The following is a 19800-nucleotide window of genomic DNA, read 5'->3' as shown; positions in this document are numbered from 1 at the left end:
AAGCCCCTGACAGGTACCAGGTGAGAATTTGTCTTGAACAAGAATATTGGTATCAGGTAAGAAGAAAAAGTAAAACATGTGGAAAACCAAATGTCTGAAAAAGTAATGGTTATGCAATAAAAATTTACTTGTTAATATAAAGCATCCCAAATAAGAAATCAAGGATGGGGACATCAGGGCGTTTGTAGTTGCTAACATTTGAAAGAGAGAGAAAAGAAAGAGGAAAAAAAAAAAAACTTTGAGAATGGCAACTCTTTCATACATAAAGCAAAAAAGGGAGTTTGGGAATTTTGGGGGCTGTTTTGTTTTCTTATATGTGAAAATTCCCTGGGGAAGAACAGATATGAAATTTCTGACATCTAATATTAATTTGAGTTTCAAAAAAAAAGGGGGAGGGATAAGGGACATCTAGATTGTTTGACTCAATTTTAAAATAATGCTAAGATGTATTAGTGCCTTACATTTAAGACTATTTTAGCTGTTCAAGAAGTGTTTCTACCAGAATGAAACAATAGAATTCTAACACATGAATCATGAAGTGCTCAGACTTCCATAGAACTTGCTTGGTGTCTTAGTATTTGGTCATGTATTATGGCTGAGTGCAATGTATTCAGATCCCTGGACAGGTGATGTCATGTTCCATTTCTCATTGGAGTTTATGATTAAATGTGTATGGGAACTAATCATTGAGGTCACCATTAGGGCAAAGGTGTCATTATTTTAAAGTTTTCTGTTTTGTGCTATACATTTAGGGATGACTAGATTGAATCTCTCGTAGCAAAAACTTCATGAGATACATTAAAAAGGCATTTTTAAGGCTTTGTGTCTATTCACCTGGATTGCTTTGAATACTGTAATGTATCTCATTTTTCAAAGTATATTTCCCAATTAAATGTTTGGCTGAACTCAGGATAAGTAATAGATAACCAGGCAGAGTTTTCTGAGGATTTCCCAGCTGCTTTTATGACAGCGTCTCATCTTCAAGCTTCCTAATCTGTTACGGCACCACGAGAATCACCTGCTGGTTTCATAGGAATGCTTCGGCTTTCGGCTAAACTCCCTTGCAGGGGAGGGTGGGGAACATTCTGTCATTCTAGGCAGCTGCTCATTTTCTATCAGCCCAGCTTCATCCAGAATCAGCACTGTGGCGTATCTCCCTTATTTGTTGGCCACAGCCACTGTCCCCAGTCTCCAACATGCTTGCGAAGGGGTCAGGGTGACGTGCCTGCAAAGCTCAGTGGCCCAGTTCCAACAGCCATCACCAGAGCTCCCAACGTTTCACTGGGAGCTTGGGTGCCATTGTCTTACCTCTCCTGTTGGTGAGGGTCAGACATCAGCCGTAAGGTCCTCCCGCTTCTTACAGAAACATTCACATCAGTGGTCCCTACTCCTGAGATCCAAAGGTACTGAAAACAGCCCCTGGCACCTACTAGACATTCGTCAATGGTTTTTCTTCTATTCCTTATACCTTCCTTAAAGGTGAATGCTATACTTCTAAAGATTTTTAGGAGAAAAATTTGCCATTCTCCTTTCTATAAAATGCACCTTGCTATAAAGCAAGAGATTTTTGTTCTACCTGAGTCCTATCATTTGAGTCCATTTGTTTATGTTGTAATTGGGAGGCTGCAGGTACGCTTTGATTGCCTAACATTGTAACCACCTTTTATTTAGTTGCAATAACTGCCCCCTCCTTTCTTTAGGCTGGAAAGAAATGAGCTGTTCAGTTCTGTAGTTTTGAGAGGAATGCAAATTTGCTTATTCATGCTCCTCTAGGTCTGTAATACGTATGTTTGAAAGCTGTATAGAAAAGTTGAGGGTCCTACTGGTGTTCATTTGTTCCTGGGGGTTGGTAACCCTTCATTCACTTCACTGCATGCTGTACCAATGTGTTGTTCTGGCCAATTGAACCAACGTGGAGTATTCTTCCTGAGCCCCTAGGAGAATTCCTGAATAAGATGTTGGACTTAAAGGAAGAAGGTAGTGGGTTTTTTTCCACGTGGCCCAGATAGTGTTGTTCTTGGTTCTCAACTTCTTCAGCTGTTGTTGGTTTTCCCTTCTTTGTAACCTCACTTTGCAATAGTACAAGTATTTGTTGACAGTAAAACTCTCTTCCTTTATCCTGCTGTAAGAGTTTCAACCAGATCACATTCTGTATATATGAGTTACTTTGTTGAGAAGAAAGGGTTTGCCACATTGTTCTTCATTTCATCCCCCAAAACTCCCCTCTTTCTTCCCACTCAAATGCTGCTTCTTTTTCTCATGAAAGGACAGATCAAAAGTTGGCAACAGACCAAGGCCAGGGAATAACATCATCAGTGAACATTTTAAAGTAGATGTGTGCATTGTTTGCAAGGGTCCCAGCTCTCATCTCTTTGAAGCTTCTAAACTCTGGATAGTCAGAACATAGAGGTGCACGTTCTGTTTGGCTTTTTGAAAGCAAGAAGGAGAGGAAGGGAACATCAAGGAGGTCTCGCATGGTCTTGAAAAGTTTATCAGAAGCAATGATTCCGTAGAAACCTGAGCACCAAATCCCCACTTGGACTGGCTGCTATGCTGATAGTTACACACCAGCCTTACAAACTCGTTGTTCATTGTTTACAAGTTATAGTTAATAAGTGGTCCCGTCACATGATTTAATAGAACACTACCCCTTAAGTGCTAAGAGAAAAGTATGAAGAATGTGTTTTTCTTGTTTGAAGATGCACTATAAATATTTGCTGGAGGGTTTTATTGCAAAGGCTGCTTTCCATTATACTTTGGGCTTTATTTATTTATTTTTTTTTACTGCCAAACTAAACAAAGATAAGGATTTTCCTCACCAGGTAAATAAGGACTAGTTAGCTCTTATTTTTTATTGTGGCTAGCTGTGACAAGAGAGTGGTAGCCTGGAAGTTTAGGAATAGGACCCACATGGTTGGAAGCAGGGAAATGCAAGCCAGCTTTCTAGGGATTTGAATTCCATGCAGGAGTAATTAAGAGGACTCTGTAGACGTGTTATGGAAAGGAATCACAGGCAAGGGTCTAACAAGAATGATGTAAGGTAATGGGACTAACATATAGTTGTAGCTTTTTGCCTTATTTAAAAAATAAGGGCCGGCGCCGCAGCTCACTAGGCTAATCCTCCGCCTTGTAGCGCCAGCACACCAGGTTCTAGTCCCAGTCGGGGCACCGGATTCTGTCTGGTTGCCCCTCTTCCAGGCCAGCTCTCTGCTGTGGCCAGGGAGTAAAGTGGAGGATGGCCCTAGTACTTGGGCCCTGCACCCCATGGGAGACCAGGATAAGTACCTGGCTCCTGCCTTCGGATCAGCGCGGTGCGCCGGCCGCAGCGCGCCAGCCACGGCGGCCTTTGGAGGGTGAACCAACGGCAAAGGAAGACCTTTCTCTCTGTCTCTTTCTCTCACTGTCCACTCTGCCTGTCAAAAAATAAATAAAAATAAAAAATAAGTAACAACTTTGTATAATTTACTTGTTTTTTTTTTAAAGATTTATTTATTTATTTGAAAGGCAGAGTTACAGAGAAGCAGAGGCAGAGAGAGAGAGGTCTTGCATCTGCTGGTTTGCTCCCCACATGGCCGCAACAGAAGGAGTCAGGAATCAGCAGGTTCTTCCAGGTCTCCCACGTGGGTGCAGGGGCCCAAGGACTTGGGCCATCTCCCACTGCTTTCCCAGGCCACAGAAGAGAGCTGGATAGGAAGTGGAACAGCTGGGACTCGAACCAGTGCCCATATGGAATGCTGGCACTGCAGGCAGTGGCTTTACCAGGTACGCCATAGCAATAGCCCCTAATTTGATTTGTAGAAGTGCTATAACAGCATACTAGAAACATCAGGGCCATGTTGAATAAAATCAAATTATAAAATTTAGGAGCACATTTTATTTGAGCACCTTTTGCTTTTGTATGAAAGACTCAAATGACTAAATGAGAGGACTGTGGGGGATAGAAGTGGCAGCAGCCCCCTGATGGGGAGGCTCTGCAGTGTACTCAGAGTTCCTCTCTGAGAAAACTAGAGGAAGGTCAGGAACTGGTGATGATGGATGGTCATCACTCAATTACTTATTTGGTCTTAGGATTTAAATTTTTATATGCCAGATGTCTGAATGCTTTTATCAAACTTTGTGATGCTAAATGTTGAGTCTAATCAACAAGCAAAAAGAGGTAATTATGACTCGACTCAATGTTGAGGCTTCTATTTCTTTCTTCTGCACCCTTACCTTCTTATGTTGAGTTCTCCTTTTCTACGTAGCAGTTTCTATAAAGTTCATTCTAACAAGTCGTGGTTGGTTGGTCCTCTTTGAGTAAGGATCCAACTCATAAACGAACTCTTTTTGTTCCTTATGATCTTAGCTGTTTGTGGAATGAAGCAGGCTATTTGCCAATATATCAGTAATTCAATAATTGTGTTTGTTTTCATTCTTGTAGATATATGTTCCAATGGATAAATATTCAGAGAAAACAAGATGGCCTGCTTTGCACTACACAGAAAATCCTTGTGATTCAGCCCCTTGGAGTCTTACTTCTAAGTTTTCTTTTTCTTTATCTAGTGAAACCACAGACTTCAACCCAGAAGTCAGTTTTCTAGAGTTTATGTTTTTGCCAGTATACTAATATCACTTGTTTTATTGGAATTTCAATGAGTGGGGAAAATGTTGAGGTTGATAACTGTGTATGCGTTGAAAAAGAGAACATAGTGCATTTCATGCATGATAATGGAGCTATGCTCATTTTAATCATCCTAAAATTCTTCCACTGTCTGATGGTCTTCAAATGAGATTGCGTGTGCAGTCCTCAGTTGACCTTCATTCCCTCTCTGCTCTTTCTCTGCATACGACAGCCCAGAAATTCTAAATCCAATACTCGAATCTCAGCTTGAATCTGAATTCATGTTAGAGTCTAATAGATTTTATTTGTAAACAGTTATGACCAATAAAGTTTAGATAGAGCTCACAATTATACAAACTCATCTTGCTCACTGATGCCTGGGGTGCAGTAGTAAAGTCAGCCATTGTTTAAGCTGGGCATTCAGATTTCGTATAATGCAGTAAACATTTTCCATTAGATGAAATATCAGTTGTATTAAACATTGAAGTTTTCTGTTGGCTTTCTATTTTATTGTCCTTTATTGCCTCTGTGTTCTTAATTTTTAGTAGTAATATCTTGGAATTTAAAAATGAAAATAGGGCCAAGCATTGTGGCACAGTGGGTTGAATCATTGCTTGGGCTATTTGCATCCCACATCAGACTGCCTGTAATTGAGTTCTATCTCCACCTCCAGTCTAGCATTCTGTCGATGCCACCTGGAGGGCAGAAGATGGTGCCTCCTGTACTTAAGTCCCTGTGACCCTTGTGGAGACCTGGTTGAGGTTTCAGGCTACTGGCTTTGGCTTCTGCCAACCTCTACTTTTGCAGGCATTTGGGTAGTGAACCAACAAATAGAAGATTCTCTCTCTCTCTCTCTCTCTCTCTCTCTCTCTCTTTCTCTTTCTCTTTCTCTTTCTCTTTCTCTTTCTCTTTCTCTCTCTGCCTTTCAAATAAATCATAACAATTATTAAAATGAACATTTCAAAGTAATCATTTTAAAAACAGAAATCAAACTAAGCATGTTTTGTATTTTTAAAATTTATTTAGGAAACAGAGAGATAATGTGCACGCTCCCATCTTCTGTATCACTCCCTTAATACCCACAAACATTGTGTTTGGGCTGGGCTGAAGCAGGGCATGGATATGTAATACAGGGTTCCCATGTGGTTGGCAAGAACCCAATGACATGAAGGTAGAGTTAGGAGCCAGAGCTGGGTATAACCAAGGCACTGCAAAAATGGCATCCCAACCAGTGTCCTAACCATTAGGTTAAATCCACGCTCAAAACATTTATTTTTCTGTGTCATATTTTTTTTTAAGAAAACTTTAATTAAAACTGTATGCTTGAGCAGGAAAGTTGCCTTTAATAATATCAGTGTGGCACAACTTACCGAAATGAAATCACTTTGAATCCCAAAGGTCTTTCTGGTATAGTAAATAGTTTGTGCACTTGAAACTGCTGATAGGTTATATCCTTAGTAGGCTAAGTGGGTGGCCCAAGCCAGGGAGGTCTTAGCAAATTGCTACAAAAGGAGGAAAATATTCTCCATCATCTGAAAATTATTAGCCAAGAATTTGGGATGTTTAGCTTCTGGTAAATTCTTCACTTTCCATTCCTTGTTGTACGCTTCTTTCAGTTGACTATTATTGAGTTACTTTCACTAATGCCAAGGTATTTGGGTTACAGAAAATTATGCAAGTAAGGATATAGGCAAAAAGGTTCAGAATTCTGGAGTGGAAAAAGAACCCAAAGGAACTTAAAAACTTGGCACAGATTGAAAGTTCCTGACCCCTCACACCTCTTCCCCTTTTTTCAATTACATCCCACAAAAGTGAATGCTCATTAATATTCTGTCTAGTTTAGCATTATCCTTTCTTTTTAACAATACTCTCCAAATGTCTCCAAGCTGTAAGTTAACCGCTTATCACTTGATGGACTGTTGGATGGTGTTTGAGAAGTATGAGCCCATAAATAAGCCCAAGATAATATATTTTAACTAGAGGTCATGTTACATAAAAATTCGAGGTCAGTAAGTATGAATGAGTGAATGAGTATGTGTGTGTGTATTTGGTTTCAAGGATAGATCACTTGTATTCTGAATTATTGGCTGGAAAACAAATGACTCCAGGTTTCTAATTCTGGCATTCATTTTGTATGTAATCTTGTCAAAGTTGTCTGAATTTTTCACTACTGTTGAAAGTGATTGCACCAGATATGCACGCACTTCATGTTAAAGACTATTCTATTAAAGAAAATCTCATTGCACATGAGTGATTATAATAACTTACTATTATTACTCATGTTACTCCCAATGACATGCTAAAATATATTGGGTGGTTCTGAAAATGTAGGTAACAAATATAGCTATCCCATAATTCATGGCAGAGAATAACAACATTGACTGAACTTTCCTATCCATGCTACATGTTTTCACATAAATTCTATCATTTAATGACAAAAATTACTTTCTGAGGAGGGACATACTTGAATGCCTGCTGGTAGATGATGAAATTCATACTCAAAAGGATTGAATTTCTCAAGGTCCTGTATCTGTTACTTAGAGAAGCTGGCCCACTGAAAACCAGGTCTGGCCTAATTATAAAGCTCAGTGTCCTTTGAGTCTATCCTGTTCTCGTGCCACATCCTTCAGCACTCTTTCCATGGCCTTCTGGAAAACAGATTAGTAGTAGACCAGAGAAAATAATCAGATTCTCCCTGTCATTTAGCAAGTGGGGTAAGTAGGATGCCTACTGAATGTGACTGATCTTTCTTTGAGAAACATTCTGTTCGTTGTAAGAGTATGACTTAGGCCGCACCAGCACCTTTTTCTCAGAATGAGGAATTTTATGAGAAGTTTGCAATGAACCATGTTCCCAAGGCCACTCATGCCCGCAGGGCCAATTTTGTGAATTAGTAGAAGGTATTTCTCTGGGCAGATAGATTAGGAAAGGTGCCACAGTTGAGCAGATGAATTAGAATGCAAATTACAGTGTTTGTTGGATGGACAGAGCCTCTGTGCAAGAAAAATGCACCCCCTTTCTCTGGCCCTCACTTGAGTGAAGCATTCCTGGGTTCCACTGCATTCACCATCGCTGCAGGGTTCCGCTGGATTTGGTCCAAGTTGGACCACCCCGGCCTTGCTTTGGTAGAGGCTCTACCTCACAGTCAGATGAAATGTTTTTACAGAGGGCTTTGCTGATGACAAAAAAAAAAAGTGTTGGCTTTGCTGCCATCATTATTGCCTTCTTCCAGATTCCTGGCTAAATATAGGCCTTTACACAGGTAAAGAATAGTAACATTATCTGAGATCTGATTAAATGCCAACCAAGAAAAGATTTTAATAATAAAATAACCCAGTGTCTGGTTGCTGAAAAAACATCATTCTTAGTCAGATGTATTGGAGCAGGTGGGACAGACTGATTCCCTGTGGCTCAGGGCTGCCCACATAAGTCTGGTAAGTCCTGCCTTGGAGATACTTATGGCCTAGTGAGGACAACAGTCATGGCAATAAATGATCACAGTGCCATGTGAATACAGATCTGTGCAGGTATGGTAGACATTCACAGGAAGAAGCAGCTTCATCAGCTTGATCCTAATACCTTAAAAAAGCCTAACAATGAGGCTCTAAAATGTATCTGATGGATTTGAGAACTAACGGTTATTGGAAACAATTTGCAGAGTGGATTAAGAGAATGTGCGTAGATAAGTTGTATTTCAAAAGGCTATAAAAGCAGAGAAAAGTGCAAACTACTTCTTTGAAAAGTTTGGACAAGAACAGGAGGAGGAGGAAAACAGAGGGTAGGTCAGGAGGGAGAGGATGGGAGGAAAATCCAGTAGCCAGTGGAGAATGCCTGCCCAGTATGGGGTGGGGGGGAGCATGTCTGAAGGGAGGGCCTTGAGGCAAAGCTGAAACTCCTGCCAAGGGCACCCCTCCCTCTGAGACAGGCCAGAGGCTGGCTGGCAGGATGGGCCGCAGATCATGTGGAGATTAGGTAGGTGGAAGGCGAATGGCAGGGAGCTTTGGTCTCATGCCCTGTGTTTTCTCTGAGAAGTACAGTTCAAGATCACATCTCAGAAGGAGGCTCAGGGAGGAGCAGGTGCAGGAGCTTAGTAAGGGTGAGGAAAATCCACTGTGGGGAACTGGAGAGGCTACCGAGGACGGGAAGCCAGAGAGCGTTAAGCAAATTAAAAACGAAAAAGGTCAGTGATGCCGAGTGAATACATCTAAGTCAATAAAGGATGTTTCCCGTTGCTTTTCGAATTATTTCTGCAAAGTATTATGTCAGGAGAAGGAGTACAGATGTGAAATGCTATGGCTTTCCATTACCAAATTAGGAATTCTTTGTGATTGGAATGTCTCCTATTGATTGGGTTTTTTGAGGATTCCAAAGAATGTAGAGTTGATTTCATTGTGGTTGTTTTCCATTTGGTTGTGGTGCAGACTGCTTTATGAACACATTAATTAGGTTGCAATTCCAGTTTCTGACCTGATTTTGGAAATGTGAGATTTCCTATGCTGTCTGGAAATAACTCTTGGGTGACAAACAGAAGCTCTGAGATGCTTGCTTTGAACGTTATCTTCAAATGAAGAAAAATCACAGTGGGAGGAGGAGTAGAATGATTCAGCGTTGCTCACTTTTTAATAGAAGCCTTTCTATGGTCCCTGGTAGAATGTCCCTATATATGTAACCTGCTTTTACAAAGATTTTTTTCAAAACTCTTGTGAAGTATACTTGAAAGTGTCACCGGTCACGGAGAAACTTAGGAAATCACAAAGCAAAATGTGACTTTAACCAGAACTGGCATAACCTAGTTTAAATATTTATAAATTTAAATTATTTTATATCTCCGAGACAACTCAAAGGGCAAAATGACAAATGTAAGCTGTAAATCAAGGGGTATTACTAAAAAGTCTCCTGATTTTATAGGCCGTAATTGTAAACCTGAGTGAGTACCATGAATTTAGCAAATATTATGAATTCCTCTCATGTCTTCTAATTTTCAGCACTTTCTTCAGGATCAACAGAGCTTCCCCGTTAACATTCTTGGTGTTCCGTCGTCACCATGACTTTCTGCAAGGCTTTCTTTGGGGCATTTCTGTAGCCATGCTACAACTCTAAATAAGGTATAAGCAGTCCTAGGCATTAATAAAGGAACGTCATTCTTCCTCATCCTTGAGTTTCTAGGTTTTGCTTTTCTATATCTGAAGATAGGAAAGTTGATTGCTATGATCCTGTATCTTACCTAATTGATGTACTCATTTCTGTCTTGCCTGGGCGTTGTGTCCTTACATTAAAAGTAGCAGAAGAGAAACAATAAATTTATCAACAGCTTTCTCCAGGATTGAGCTCTGATGCTTTCCTTACATATTTGACTTCTGTGGGAAATTGTTAGCTTCTTAGCCATGGGTATTATGTTTAATTCCTTCTCCACAAACTGCACCTTGAAATAGCAGCCTTTATTAGGGGAAAGGTGAAAGCTTTATGCCCATCAGTGCTGCCATCTTTCCATAAAGTAATTGAGAACATCTCCCCACACCATTTGCACATCCCTCAGGTTTTCCCAACTCTTGGTAAGGGTATTGGAGCTTTCCTTTATGTTGTTCTCAGTGGTTGAGTAGGTTTGAAACAAATAATTGGCATAATAATGTTCTAGAGAAGAAAAGAAAGCTAGCAAACTGGTGGTGGGCAAATTGAGGCAACCACAGTGTTGCTCGGAGCAGCAGGAGATGCCTCTTGCAAGTCACAGAGCAGGGCACAGGGGAAAGACCTTTGGCACTGTAGTTATGACCTCTTGGGATGCCTGCATCCCATATCAGAGTACCTGGGCTTGAGTCCTGGTTCAGCTCCCAGTTCCAGCTTCCTGCTAATGTATTCCCTGAGAGGCAGCAGTGTTGGTTCAAGTGGTTGAGTCCCTGCCACCCCAACTTGGAGACACAGATTGAATTCCCAGCTCCTGGCTTTGCCTTGGCCTAGTCCAAGCTGCTGTGAGCACATCTGGGGAGTGTACCAATGAATGAGAAATCAGTCTCTATCTGTTTGTCTCCCTCTCCCTCTCTCTCCTTCAAATAAAAAATCATTTTAATAATCAAAAAGATATGACATCTGAGTTCCAAAAGAAGAAAATATTTGTTAAAAACTCCCATTTATTTATTTTAAATATTGATTTATTTGCTATTAGGATGGTAAGGTGACAGAGGGAGGGACCAAGTTTAATCTTCCATCAGCTGGTTCACTCCCCCAAATGGCTGCATTGCCTAGGACTGGTACTACCTAAAGCCAGTAGCCTGGAAATCCATCCTGGACTTCCGCATGGATGGCTGGGGACCAAGTACTTGGGCCATCATCTCCTGCTTTCCCAGGCATGTCAGCAATAAACTGGATGGGAGGTTGAGGAGCTGTAATTAAACCAGTGTTCTGATATGGGATATTGGTGTTGCAGCTCGCAGCTTAACCCACTGTACCTCAACACTGGCCCCCCCATTTTATTAGAAAGTGACCCATTCCAGATTTTGTTTCTGAAGGAGATGGGTCATGATGTTGCCATTTGAAACATTGACTACATTCTACAAGACTTTCACACCATTTACATTTGTATCAAGGAAGGTTCGGTGACCAGGCTCATTGTGTGACTGCGTAGTAAGAATCACATTCTACTCTATTCATGAGACTAGCCACTGTCACTATTTTGTTCTACTTTATACCCCAACATCCATAAAGGTGTTGTGCTTAATAAGTACTTTATACATTTTTCCTTAATGAACAAATAGTACAGATGAAGGATGAGCAACAGAAATTAGATGCGTAGGAAATCATAAATATAAGTCTTTGACATTTTGCCTTTAATGTTATTGCACCATGTTTTGAGAGGAGGCTAGGGGTGTTATAGCATGAAAGTAATAAAGATGGTAATACTGGCTGTCACATTTGAGAATTTATTAATGCCAACTGTGGACTTTCTATTAGGCATTATCTCATGTAATCCTCCCCAAACCCACAACAATGGATTGTTACTAAGGATATAGCCCCAGGTAAGGGATCTGATCTCCCTGGGATTTGGTTTTCCCACTTGTAAAATAGGGACAAGAAATAGGTCAACTTCTTAGGGTGGCGGTGAAGAGCAAATAGGAAAAGCAGACAAGTGCTTAGAAGAGCACCTGCCGTTCTGCAAGTCACCAATCAATGGTAGCTATTGCTGTTGTACAGAGTAGGAAATGAGGCTGTGAATGAGTGGTCCGCCAGGTTGCCTGAAGTATTCTGGGTGCTCACTTGCAGGTCCTTTCCAACCTAGGCCTTGCCCCTTAGCTGTAGATGACAGCGAGGACTAAACTGCCTTTTCTGTATCACAATCATGGAACTTTTCAGTACCTACTTGAGTCAACACCTTGGGTTAAGTGTGAATTTGGAAGAATGTGTTCTTCCTCTTTTCTCAAGCCTCAACAAGAATCATCTGCCCTGATGAAACCACTGTGCCCTGTCATGTTAAACCTTGCAGAATGGATTTTTTTTTTACAGGTTGTCTTACCCAGGTTGTTCACCAGATTCTTGGTTCCTAGCACAGTGGCTGACAGATAGCAAATTCTCAATAATTACTTCAGAGAGAAAATTACTGTTCCAAAATTGTGTCCCTAGAATCTAATGCATTCAAGATTAATTTCAAGTTTGGAGGAGATGGTCCATATTTTTGGATGGGTAATACTTCTATAAGTATTGTCATCTTGAGCATAAACATTTCTCATACAACCTGATTTCTGACACCTGGGAGAGTTTAAGTGAGCTTTCAGAAGCATCCCTTCTGCTGAATTGTGTTTCTCTGCAAACTCCAAATGCTGTTGCTCTAAGTCACCTTATCTTAAATATTATTTCTTCAAAACTAATAAACTGTACATTTACGTTTATGTAGAGACCTTTCCTGCCTTGAAGATGTGCATGTGTTATCTTTTTGGCCAGACAAAAGTCTATGAATTAACTCTGCCCTCATTCTACTGGTTCTGATACACAGTTATGTCCGTGTCTGCATTTTTAAGATTTAGGGTCATTTTAATGACTTTTCGTTACAGAACATAATATGGTCCTCAGACACAGCCTGCATGTGTGGGTCTTCTCTGCTCTTTGCATATATCTTACATCATCAAAGTAAACTCTGAAAAATCATCTCTGTAATAGCTCTTCATTTGCAAAGAAAATATTTTGGCTTCATGTAGCATACAATATAGCATAAGAACTTGCCTCATCTGGTCTTTGCCTTTCTAATATGATAATACAAGTATTAAGTGTTATTAATATTTATGTTATTTCTATCATCATTCTAGCATACATATCTTATGTTTTGGTGTTCTTAAGTATATTTAATCGTTGGCATAGTGGCTACAATCATATAAAAAGTCAAAAAGTTTGTAGAAAATATGTTTTATGAAAACTAGGACTGGATTTCAAATTTTTGCATGCCAAACAAAGGAAACAGATTTTTAATTCCATTTCAACAAGCTTTTGAGGAACCTCTTTGTGTATATGTATATATTTGCATCCATACATACATGTGTGGATATAGATATAGAAATAGATATAGACGGGGCTGGCGCTGTGGCGCAATGGGTTAACGCCCTGACCTGAAGCACCAGCATCCCATATGGGCGCCGGTTCAAGACCCAGCTGCTCCATTTCCAATCCAGCTCTCTGCTATGGCCTGGGAAAGCAGTAGAAGATGACCCAAGTCCTTGGACCCCTGCACCTGTATGGGAGACCCAGAGGAAGCTCCTGGCCCCTGGCCTCAAATGGGCACAGCTCCAGCTATCGCAGCCAATTGGGGAGTGAACCAGCAGATGGAAGGCCTCTCCCTCTGCCTCTCCTCTCTCTGTGTAGCTCTGACTTTCAAATAAATAAAATAAATCTTTAAAAACAAAAGAAATAGATATAGACATAGATTGATGAGAGAGACAGATAGCCAATCAGTCTGTCTTTATCTTCAGAGAAGGTTTAGGTTTATAGCAAAACTGTGTAAAAGGTACTATATATAGTAGTAGATATATATCTATATCCACACATGTATGTATGGATGCAGATATATACATAAGACACACAGAGGTTCTTCCAAAAGCTTGTTGAAATTGAATTAAAAATCTGTTTCCTTTCATATACTCCCTGCCTAGCACATACATAGCGCCCTCCAGTTTCAATGCCCCCCACCAGATGAGTGCACTTGTTTAAGCTGACGAAGCTATATGACACATCATAGTCTCCCAGATCCACAGTTTACATTAAGGGTCACACGTGGTGGGATCGTCTATGACTTTGGACAAAGGGACTTCCAAAAGTTTGTGGAAAATAAATTTAAAGATAATTTTATTTTGGTGTAAAGTAAAAAACTGAAATCCACTTATATGAGTGGCCTTCAAAAAGTTCATGAAAATGTGCATTATAAAAATCCATGTATGGATTTCCAAAATTTTTGCACCAGCTGAAGCTCAACGTTTTCATTCTATTTTCCCACTACCATTATGAAGTACCCTCACATAATGTCACATGTCCACCATTATAATATGATTTCAAATCATTTCAGAGCCTTAAAAGTCTTCTGTGCTCCACTTCATCTCTCCCTTTCGGCTCCCCCATTGACATTTTTCTATCTCCATAGATTTTCCTTTACCATGATGTTCTAAGTTGGAATCTAGCAGTATGTAAACTTTTCATATTGGCTTTGTTTCTTAGTAGTATGTATTTAAGTTAGTCCCATGCCTTTTCATTGTTTGCTAGCTCATTTTTCTAGTGCTGAGTAATATTCCATTCTCTGAATGTAATAGCTCACTTATACATTCACATACTGAAAGGTGTTTTGTTTCAAGTTTTGGTAATTACAAATAAGACTGCTATGGATTTCCATGTGCAGGTATTTGTGAAGACATACATCTTTGATTTATTTAAATATCAAGGAATATGATGGCTAGATAACATAGGAAAGTTGTGTTTGGTTTGGTAAGAAACTGACAAACTGGCTCTACCATTTTGCCTTTCCATCAGCAGTGAGTGAGGGTTCCTGTTACTCCACATCTTTGTCAGCATTTGGTGTTGTCAGTGCAAACATACGCTTTTAAGTCACAGAACGCTTCCTTCAAATCAAAGCTTAGCCCGTAGGCCAGCATATAAAGTAAACATTGCAGCTGCTAATTAGAACTTTGTGTGAGTGCTACACAAAGGGCTGGGAAAGCTGGAGCTCACCTGATTGACAACTCTCATTCGTGATGTCCTCCACACCTTTTTGATGAGGCCCCATGGGATCTGAACACCCTGCCCTACTTGCTGGTGGACCTTGTGTTGGGATGCACTTCCACCTGTTGTCTTGGCCATGGCAAATACCTGCTACCCTACTAGCACTTAGTTTACTGGGCCTTCACTGAACTCCAAGTAAACATTACTTCAGTTCTTCTAGAGTTTCTTAAACTTCCTGTAGCACAGCTTGGGTTTCTCCAGTGATTTGTTTCCATGTGTAGAAAGGCAGGTAACATAGCAACTAAGAGCACAGCTCCTGGGTCCAGATTGCCTGTTTCCATACGTTTTACCAGTATGGCCCTGGGAAAGTTGTTTAAGCTCCTAGTGCCTTGACATCATGGGGGATTATTAGAGTTTTGCCTTATTGGCTAGTGTGATGATGAAATGTGACATATGCAAAGTGTGTAGAGCAGCACCTGGCTTGCAGGTGCAGTGCTGTTCTTAGTTCCTACAGCTCTTGTGGGTTGGAGTCAGGTTGGGTTCCCTCCCAAGCAGACAGTGAGAGAAGGATTTGAATGCAAATAGTTTATTTGGGAGGCGACCTCAGAGGAAGTGGAGAAGTGATACAGTGAAGAGAAGAAAGCCAATATAGGGCCCATGGGTGGTCAGGTTACAGAAGTAGGTGGCTGGAACTCTCTCCTATAGGGAAGCTCTAAGGGATGGTATACAAGTTGCCTCAGAGTTTTCCCACATGAGGGATGAGAGTGTTGGAGTATTTATCTTCCAAGTCCCAGTCTTAAGTGACTAACAGCCACTCCTAAGAGTTAATTTCTAGCATCTCCACCCTGATTTGCATGCAAGCAAAGCCTTAGGTGGCCTGTTGTGTGTACTTCTACTAGGATGCCATTGGTATGTAGTTGCTGAGAGGATATGGGTAGCCCTAACAGGTATTGCTACATGACTGTGGCCAGCATTCTCTGGGGCCTTCTGTATTCTGTTTGCTTGTTTACGTTTCCATGACCCATTGTACTAGATATCCAAAGATCTTTTTCGACTGAATGAATTTTTTTTTCTTTCCCTAAATTTTATTTATTTAATTTGAGAGGCAGAGAGAGCAAGAACACTCCCTTCTGCTGGTTCGCCTCCCAAGTGCCCACAACACCCAGGGCTGGGACTGGGCCAAAGCCAGGGATTGTGAACTCAGTCCAGGTTTCTGACATGGGTGGCAGGGACCCAAGTATCTGAGCTGTTACCTGCTGCCTCCCAAGGTACAAATTAGCAGAAAGTTGGTATAATAAGTAGTAGATCCAGAACTTGAACCCAGGTACTCTGACGTGTGATACAGGTGTCCCAGCCTGTGTCTTCATGACTAGGCCAAATGCCTGCTCTTTAAATGAATGATTTAACATATTGGTATTTCTCTGTACTTGTTTCTTTGTAATTTCTTTGTAATTGTTGCTCACTCTTTCTTTATTCCTTTCTTTAATTCTCAGAATTCCCCAACCAGATGCCTCTTTCTTCATTATGTCAGGCTTTTCACTATTTCTAGTCTCATCCTGTTTCCTTGCCTGGGATGCTTCTGCCCTCTGCTCTGCCTACCCAAACCTTGCCCATCCTTCATGCCCTCCATGTGTTCCCAACCCTGGCAAAATTTCATCTCTTCCAGGAAACTTTCCTTGGTCTCAGCTCACTTCTCTGAAGTCCCATTCACACAGAGAGACTATTCAATTTAGTGTTTGACTGTCTATTAGCTGCTGCCTAGTGAGTTCTTGACACATGTGCCAGGGCTATGCAAAAACATCCACATCTCATACACCTCTGCTCTTTTACACAATCTGGACCACATTCAGAGTAAGCCCATGAGATACTGAGAGGCAGTGATCCATGGGCTTAGGGGTCCGACATCTTGACTTATGAACTATGATGACCTTGGGCAACTGTACAGCTTCATTTCATCTCCTCCTCACCTGGAGAGTACGGCTCATAGTCCTACCTCATCACATAGCCGTAAGAATAGAATGGGAGAATGTTTGTCAAGTGCCTCGCACAGTTCCTTGCAAGAAGTAGATGCTCAGGCAAGAGGATCTGCTGGATTCTTTGGGTTCTGAAGTAATTCTTTTCTTCTCAATCTTTTAGCATTATTGCTCTTCTTCAGTTTCTCATTTTTCTATCTCTTTCAGTTGTTTTCAGATGCAGATATTGAGGGACCACTCGGGAAAATATTCATATGGAAATTTTATAGGGAAAATAATTTCTCAGTTGGGCCTTTGAAATGGGTATTATATGTCATGTTTCAGAGTTCATTTAGAATATCAGCCATGTCTAGGAGTTAAGATGATATTTGAAAACTTGAATTTCCTTTTCATAGTCAAATAAAGTTCTTCCTTTACTGCCAAAAGAGAATCAAGAACTATTTTATATGTTATATATTTTCTAGTCAGAATACAACCTGGAAAATTAAATCCAATGTTTTAAGGGTCTAGAACTGGGTAAAGATGATAAGGGTTGGAGGAACTGTCATTAAGGAAGCTGGTTGCCTCATATACCAGAAATATTTGCATGAGTTTGAGCAGAAAAACATTCAGGCCTTATCCCTCGATCTCAGTAAGAAGTATGAGAATCCAGGGCTCGGTGGATAAGAGGAAAGAAAGAGAAGGGGGCATGTGCATTCTGACAAAGCATTTGAGGGTCTCAAACCCAAGTTGCTAAGCAGGTGTTTCTGTGGAAGGGAAGGAGTCCTTGCTGTTGAGCCATCCGGCACTAAGTTCCCACTCAGCTCCAGTGTGGACTGGCTGACCTTGAGCAGAATACCTGACTTTGCAGTGCATCATTTTCCTCATTCACAAAAGAAAAATATCATACAAATCACCAGATGGGTTGTAAGGAGTCATTGAGATAGTAGGTTATTTGTTTAAGCCCTGTCTTGTCCAACAATGCCAGCCAACAAAGATATATCTCATACCTTAAAGTGAGAGGCAGGAGGCAAAGGTGAAAGAATATGATGTGCTGTTCCCTCCTACATATTAGTGTATATAGTGGTGAGGAAAATCGCATTATCTCAGCAACTGGCAGCAGAAACTTCTTGGGGAAGAGAACACCTATGCTGAAAGAAATACTCTAAGGTGACCTTGGGCTAGGAGTAGAGTCCCTTGAGGATTTGGCTGTGGGCAGGTGCTCAGGTGCTTTGAGAGTAATCACTGCTGGGTATAATAGAGGGTTGGTGCTCCAGGGCCAATTAGAGGAGCGGAAATGAAGAAGAGAGATTAGGAGAGGAAAAGCAGCTCAGGGAAGGCTGAGAACTAGGCACTCACGCCATTAACAGATCCCTCCTCCATCAGCAACAAGGCAAAAAGGGCCATTAATGCATGTTTGTCTTACTTCCAGCCTCAGGAGGGTTTGAAGTAAGTGATTTTAGTGGTATCCGTGGTGTGAGAATTGAAAAGAAGCTGTGATGCTTTGGCAAGAGAGGTCAGTGATTCCCTGCCCCCAGAAAATTAGCAGAAATCTGAAGGGAAGCTTTGGGACTTTTGCTGGCCATGAAATTGGAGAGTTCAAGTCAGTTCTGCTTAGATCTCAAGGGAGGCAGAGAGCCCTTCAGCTTCTAAGAGTTAAGTAGAACACAAAGTTCAAGAGTGTGCCAGGTGGAATATAAAATTCTAAATAAGTATCCTAGGAGCCAGTGTAAACCAGGAAGCTTGAATATCAACCTCCCAAAGTAATTAGATTTAAACAACTCAGTGCATCAGGGAAACATACCTACTTATGATACTATGACTATGACTGTGGCTGTACTTCAAGAAGAATGAGATACCTAAAACTCATAGCATTTTCTATACTTAAGATGTTTGATACAGTTTGGATCCCCTCCTGTCTTTTTACTTCCCTAAAAGTTTCTTTGAAGCTCATTGCATATTGGAAAGCCCTTTGAAAATTGTAAATAATATTGTTAGTTCAAAATCAAAGAAAGGTCATGTACCAGATTTCATTAAAATCTGAATATTATCAAAGATACTGTGGTGTTCATAAAAGGACAGTATGGATAAAAATTGTCTTCCTTAGGAAAAAATTAACAAGGGATGTCTTGCCAAGTTAGTGTTTTGAAGTTCAAAGTGTATCATTTTCACGTAGTTGTGTCTTCTCATAGGATGTTAAAGTGCTAGGTCTTAGAATCCCAGGCCCTGCTGCATTTGTTATGCTCACAGAAAGTAAAAGGTGCTACAACCTTGCATGACATTTCTGGAAACCTGAATCTTACAAGTGTGTGTTATTGAATGTTTCAGGCACAAATAAATTGATAAGGAAAATGGGAGCCATTGGAATAACTGAGAAATGGCAGGCACTCAGGAAAGAGGCTGTAGACAAATGCCAAAGCGTCTGGAACTTATGAAATCCTGTGTTTCTGAGACCAGATCAAATAGGTTGCCCTTTCAGGAATGTGTGACAGTGTGTTATCTAGTTTCTCTCTAAAGTAACTCTTTTGGCACTGAAACAAAACAAAACACACAAGGAAAACCCCCAATAACAAATAACAACAACAATTACATAAAAAGAAAGAGAATGCAGTTCTGAATACAGGGCATGAAGGCTCAGGGTATTTTTCCATTTCCCTGTCTTTTCTCTTTCCCAGCCAAGTGGATTGCTGCTTCATATGAGCACTAAGACTGATTCAAATACTAGGCTAGTAAAGTGTCTGACATGGCTATGAGTAAGAGATGGACAGATGAGTCCATCTGTAATCCAACAGCTTTACCTTGAAAAAATCTACTCCTCGGGAAGCAATAGCACGTCAAAGAATTTGGAATATTATGGCCACTCTCCCTGCCTCTCCCAGAAGCCATTCATTCAACCTCATCATGAGTGCTTTCCCTGCGTAATCTGAATTGCATACTTTTCCTGCTCCTTCTATAGCCTTGGCTTCTGAGTGTCAATCAAGATGAGCAAAAGATATAATTTCAAAAAAAGGGGGGTTTTATTTCCAAGGAAATGGCTTTTCAGTACCTAATTTTTCATGCCAA

General features: G+C 40.7%; 1 protein-coding gene across 16 annotated transcripts in view; it reads left to right on the top strand.

Annotated features, from left to right (window-relative positions):
• PDE4D (phosphodiesterase 4D) overlaps positions 1–19800 on the top strand; it is a 1654385-nt gene that overhangs the window by 1033611 nt on the left and 600974 nt on the right. The window lies entirely within an intron of this gene.

This window comes from Oryctolagus cuniculus, chromosome 14 (assembly GCF_964237555.1).
Source record: "Oryctolagus cuniculus chromosome 14, mOryCun1.1, whole genome shotgun sequence".
NCBI classification, from domain to species: domain Eukaryota; kingdom Metazoa; phylum Chordata; class Mammalia; order Lagomorpha; family Leporidae; genus Oryctolagus; species Oryctolagus cuniculus.
Note: the sequence above shows the minus strand (reverse complement) of the source record. Positions and strands in the feature narration are given on the sequence as shown.